Source organism: Botryllus schlosseri, chromosome 1 (assembly GCF_051294905.1).
Source record: "Botryllus schlosseri isolate E-star chromosome 1, Bs_hap1, whole genome shotgun sequence".
Classification (NCBI taxonomy): Eukaryota; Metazoa; Chordata; class Ascidiacea; order Stolidobranchia; family Styelidae; genus Botryllus; species Botryllus schlosseri.
Window position 1 is genome coordinate 6,511,168 of NC_137236.1, and position 5,897 is coordinate 6,517,064.

General features: G+C 39.8%; 1 long non-coding RNA gene across 4 annotated transcripts; it reads right to left on the reverse strand.

Moving 5' to 3' along the window:
• Window positions 1-4,056: 4,056 nt before the first annotated feature.
• On the reverse strand, window positions 4,057-5,846 carry LOC145433392 (uncharacterized). Of its 4 annotated transcripts, XR_013913091.1 has the most exons (5): window positions 5,273-5,846; window positions 4,808-4,894; window positions 4,555-4,644; window positions 4,431-4,494; window positions 4,057-4,303 (listed from the first exon to the last, which is right to left on the reverse strand). It is a non-coding gene; the product is annotated as an uncharacterized LOC145433392 (long non-coding RNA). The 4 variants fall into 4 exon arrangements; XR_013913090.1 differs by having other exon boundaries at window positions 4,162-4,494; window positions 5,679-5,846; XR_013913089.1 differs by having other exon boundaries at window positions 4,162-4,494.
• Between the last annotated feature and the right edge of the window lie 51 nt (window positions 5,847-5,897).

Sequence of the window (5,897 nt, forward strand, 5' to 3'; positions counted from 1 at the left end):
TTGGTATCGTGTGCTCAATTTATGGCAGATACGTTGAGTGACAAGGCTTGTGTAAACCACCATTCTAGTTGACGGTTAGCTAACTACTTTTTTTAGTAGTTCTAGAGTACTGCTGTGGATTTTCTAAGACAAAGTAGTTTGGGGTTGAGTTCGCATAAGTTTTAGTGAAATTGTCTGAAAACAGGGCTACGAAGGGAAATTATTCATTGGAATGCCGTAGTTAGTATTATCACCGAACTGGTAATATAATAGGACATTACCCCGCGGGCCACGCTAAACCCTCTTGCGGGCCATATTCTGAGCCACCCCTGATATAGACAGGACTGGTAAGCTGCTTTAAAACCAACCATATCGGTCAATCGCATGCTTTAGGATTAAAAGTCATAACACGTGTATAGGTCAGCTACGAGGGGTCAAAAGCGATATGGCGGAACTATCAAGTCCTCAAGTATTGGCTAAATAAATTCTTTCTGCGCGAGGAAATAAGTTAATCGGTGTCGGCGAGTTCGTATTTAGGAAAATGAATGTTTCGAATGATTCTTCGTACTGGATATGCACACATTATGAAACAAAAAATGTCGCTGTTCATTGAAAGTCATTGATGGGTATGACCATCAAGTCGTTCTGAAGCAATCTCGAGAACACAATCACTGTGTTACTTTTGGCATAGTATGATAGTAGATGCCAACCAGGGCTTTGGAGCAGCCGTAAATTGCAACTGCTCCAGCTCCGGCTCCGGAGCTCTCTCCTATCATACATTAGCTCCGGCTCCGGAGCCACCTTATAACCACTGCTCCGTTTCCAGCTCCGGCTCCGGCTCCAAAATTATCGAATGGTCCTGTCTATATCAGGGGTGGCTCAGAATGTGGCCCGCAAGAGGGTTTAGCGTGGCCCGCGGGGTAATGTCCTTTTATATTATCGAAAATGAATTGCTCAGATTGTGAACTTGTAATGCCAACCAAAAATTATATTTCTGGCTGCAATACTTGGGATGATGATGACTAAAATATCAGTTCTGACGCTTTGGTAGATCCAGGGTCCAGTCACATTTTGAGTAAATCGTCGTACAATACAATAAACTAAAATAGTAGCGAAATTTTTCTTCACGCTTCGCAGGTTTAATTGTCACTCGATTTCTTGCTTGGTAGCCTGCCCCCTTCTGAAAATAAAAAAAACGCCTAATTTATCCGATGAGCCTAACTGTATTCCCAATTAAGGAAGAAAGTCTTTTCGCGTTCGCGCTCGCATAAAATCGTTGACGGTGAAATGTAGGCACAAAATGATTGTCGCATATTATCGGAGACCTTCGATATCGATGTGTCCAGACGCCGAATAGTCGTGTCCTTACAAACTGAGCCTAGCAGGTGGTATACGATAGACCCGCAATACAATCCTAGTTTATTTATAAACTTTGAAAATTTTACCCGCTTTGCGTGGCTAGTACACGCGCACTCGTTCGCCAATTTCCTGTGCCCCTTTAGCCGAAAAGGTTGGCCATTCCTGGTCTTTATAGATTACTAATCTACTAATAGGTTAGTTATCTATAGTAACAACAGTAACATCCGATGTAGCAACAAAGACATAAAAGTTCCGCCGTGCCGGCTTGTGACTTCATACTGAATACTTGTCAATTGTCGACAACATCATAGTTGCACTAGAACGCAATTTAATCCATGCCATTGCTGTGCACAGCATTAAAATTCAGGCCTGGTGTTCAATTATGATAAATCAACAGATGTGGTTGTTGCATATATAATAGCATCTTATGAAATAGGTCGGAACCGGAGCTACTCCTCAAATAACCGGCTCCAGCTCCGGCTCCAGCTCCGGCTAAATTTTATGTGGAGCTCCGGCTCCGGCTCCAGCTCTGGTGAAAACGCTCGGCTCCGGGGCTCCGGCTCCGGCTCCGGCTCCAAAGCCCTGATGCCAACGAAATGGTTCAAAGGTATGCTATTTCAATGTCGTTGGTATAGGAAATGTATGTATGTTAGGGTTGTCATACGTCCGGAATTGCATTGAAAAAGCTGCGTCCGGGAGGATAAATTCTAAAATATACCTAAATGTCCGGAATTTTGAAGGCTTGAAGTGGGCTCAAAATCTTTTCGTAAATCAATATGAACAATAGTCTTTTAAAACGGATATGCTGGTCGATTTTTTATCCGCGCTGGGCGCGAGTTAATGCAACTAATATTGATAATTGTATGGGCACCAGGCACCGCCCTCGCCAAAATGTAATCAAAATAAATATAATTAACCATCATTTACTGAAATAAGTCGAATTGTAATCGCAATGCCTAGGCTGACGCAGGTGTGTGTCTGATTTCAAAGAGTAATCAAAGTCGCCTTAACACCTTCCTATCTTTTCATTGTATCGCAGCTTTGCCGCGTTTTGTAATGATGAAAACACTGAGCTATATAAAATGATTTATAAACTGATACTGATTTGCAACAAATATGGTAGGGTTACCAAAATACCTCCTCTTTTTAGACTTTTTTAAAAGTGGTGTCGGAGCACGCCCAAATGTCCTCTTTTTTGAGAAATTCTGGCAAAAGATAGGTTAAAATTCGACTGAAATATAGCAAATTAATACTCAAGTAACGTTCGGGGGGAGGGGGGTGGGTATTTTGGGAGTTGAATTGGAAAGTTGGCCTCTTCTTTATTTTTTTGAGTCAACTACGGAGAATAAGGGTGGATTGCACAGATGCCGATTGAAAAGTAATCACCGATTGCCTTAATCGGCGATAATTTAATCAGCGAGCAAGGTCACCTGGTGACTCTGTGGTACAGATACGGATTCGTCTGTGAGTTATCTTATCGCGGATTACTGACGCAAATCGACGCAAATGACGTACGTTAGCAATCAGCTGTTTTCGGTCGGTGGCGATATTAACTGTGTCGTCAGAAGGGAGAGATGCGCTCTTCATATATATGTATGTTTAGTTGATGTCATGTGCATATAGCAGCTAACTAAACTGTTGCCACTGCACAGTGTAAGGTTATGAACGCCAGAACGCGTCAGAACAAACGTTTTGAGGTTATGAAAAGAGATATTGTAGGAATAGCACACCAAAATCATCGTCTTATACCGGTATTGCTATGCCAGAAACTCTACTACAAATTTCGTATATTGCAGGACATTTATCTCATTACTCAGGGATAAACTACGTCCTTTCCTTTCCTTCAGATAGATACTTTTCAGATAGAATTTTATTTTCCGTTTATTGGTGCATTAGTCATGATAGTCGCTTCACCAATGTGAAGATATACAAATTGAGTTTATACACACACATTTGCATACGATTTTGATTTCTCCATACCAATGACATTTGGCTCTGCAGGAGTGTAGAAGTAAATATCAGCCATTGCAAGGATCTAACCGTTGCGCAATGTGACGATGTTATTATATAATAAGTCATATGCATACATGTGCTCAAGTGCTGTACAAACAGTAATGCATTTATGTTACAATTTTGCAATGCAAAGTTATCTGCTGTATCCAGTTGAGTAATCTTGTTTGTTGACAGCCAAACCTCACTTCAGTTTATCAAGAATTTGGTCAACCATAAAATTCAATACAACCTGTTTTATAGAGAGCTAGCTACATTAATATAGTGCAATATCGACTGATAACAATGGATCCATACCTCAATGTTCTTGCTACGGGCCAGATGTTACAGAGCCTAGCAGAAGAGAGAGAGTGCCAAGAAGATTGGTCAAAATCCATTGGAATATACCCTGGAGGTTAGCGACACCGATAATGTGACGGCACAACCGAGCACGACTTCAGCGCAGACAGATTGTTCAAAATCACTTCTCTGGAATGTCTTGAGTATTTCATCTCGTGTTTGAACACCAATAACCACACATTCAATTCCTCGTCAATTATTTTTATTGCGAGATCCAGTAGCCTATGCTATAGTCAGAATTGGACTAGAAAATCAGATTTTCAAAATTAGACTATAATGAAAATTGTGGCTGCATATTTTTCCAAATTAGAATAGAATTATAGACACAGTAGTTATTTTTCAATTAAATTAGAATAGGGATTACTGAATATGTGGAAATTTGGAAATTGAATCTGCACAGCTCGCTTAGTATTGTAGAGTTCTACCAGTAGAATTTTCAGCAAAACCAGAAATCAAGTTAGAATTATATTACTGGCATTTTGCACTTACTATTCTAATTATACAGCCAATTAACTAGTTGTCCAAGTCTGGTTTTTGTGCTATTTCGATTCGTTGCTGTATTTTCTCAATTTTGTAGTTCTTTTTCCATTTCCAGTTTCTGGTACTTGACATGCATCTGTAATTCAAAATATTTCATTCTGATATCATGCTGCTCCTTTGCCATTTCCAGGACGCTCATTTCTGAACACCACATTTTGATCACCAACATTATAGTTAAAATATGATTTTTTTCATCAACACACCTGGCTCTCTTTTTGGAGACAATTGGCGTTGAGCTTTTTGTGTCGTCTGTTTCATCTTGCATATCTGAATGTAGTAATGAATAAACTGTGGGTTGCATCACCATCATTGTATGCTAACACTTACCGGTCTGGTGTTCCATCCTGAAGTCTGTCGAGGGAATTGAAGGAAGCGTTACATCGCCATCAACAACGAAAAGGGCAGCAATTTCATTTGCTGCAAGAAAACTATGGTTAACAACAGTTGTATTGATTCCATAGAGTTCAAATTCAATAGAGCAATGTTAATGTCAATCAAAACAACCCGCAATGTTCCATTTGTGTGGCTATGTTTGTACCAACACGATTCATATGGATTTCAAATTAGTACCTCAACTTACCATCGCTGTTGTGACATGAAGAACCAGCCTCTGTGTTCACATCCTCGTCGATGATGAAGGTGCAAACTGAATCTTCGGAATATGCATCTGAACAAACATTTTATTTAAAAATTTCAGGTAGAAATACATTAGAAAAGTTACTTTCAAATTATTTTTTCACGGTTTATCTTAACCTGGCGAAACATAGGAAGGATGGATGACCAAAATCATGACTTGACTCGAGTTGGAATAGGATGAATGGATTTGACTTGAATCACTGCTTCAATATGACATACGGTATGAGAAATCCTGACTCGAAGTCAAATCTTCAAGTCAAGTTGCAAGCCTAACAATAATAAGGCCAACGATACTGCTCAGGCACCTGCACAGTGGCAAAGCCAGACTGTTGCAAGTTGAAATTGGATGCAAGTTCCTCTGTCGTTGGTTGTAACATATTAAAAAAGTTTATGTCCTAAATGTACTCACCATTGTTCGTGTGACTATCAAATACGCAATCGTAGTCATACCGATGTTTCAAACATTCAATTTGAGATGGAATAAGGTCTGAAAAGTGATAATAAATATACCAGTGCTATAAAAATCAATTGCGGATTGATCAAGGAGCGGTTCAGATTAAGAATTTGCTGAGCAGTGTTCCCCATGTGTCGTTTTCGTATAGCTGAAGACGTGCAGCAGTCTCTGGATATGGTTAGTTTGTTGGGAATTACAAAAAGACAATGAATCCATGTTTCTCATGATCATCAAAATTTGTCTATTCAGTTCACAACGAGTGTTAAAACGTGAGTATGAAGCACGCAGAGAGTCACGATAAACACAGATGGAAACAATATATCTCCTACTGCGAATTTTAAAGAATTGTCAGTAAAATTACCTATCGAAAACCTTTTCCAAGGAGTTCGTCAACTGGAGGTGGGCCAGTTTTGGCCCGTTCGACGCGTCGTGATGCATATAACTTTTTTGCTTTTCGTTTCAAATTTTTCAATACATTCTGGATTTGGCCAGTTGTACGGCTGCACGCGCAGGACCAGTATTCATAGCCGCATCTTTTTGCTTTGCCGTCAGTCTTTTTGTCTTCTTTGGTTTCAATATA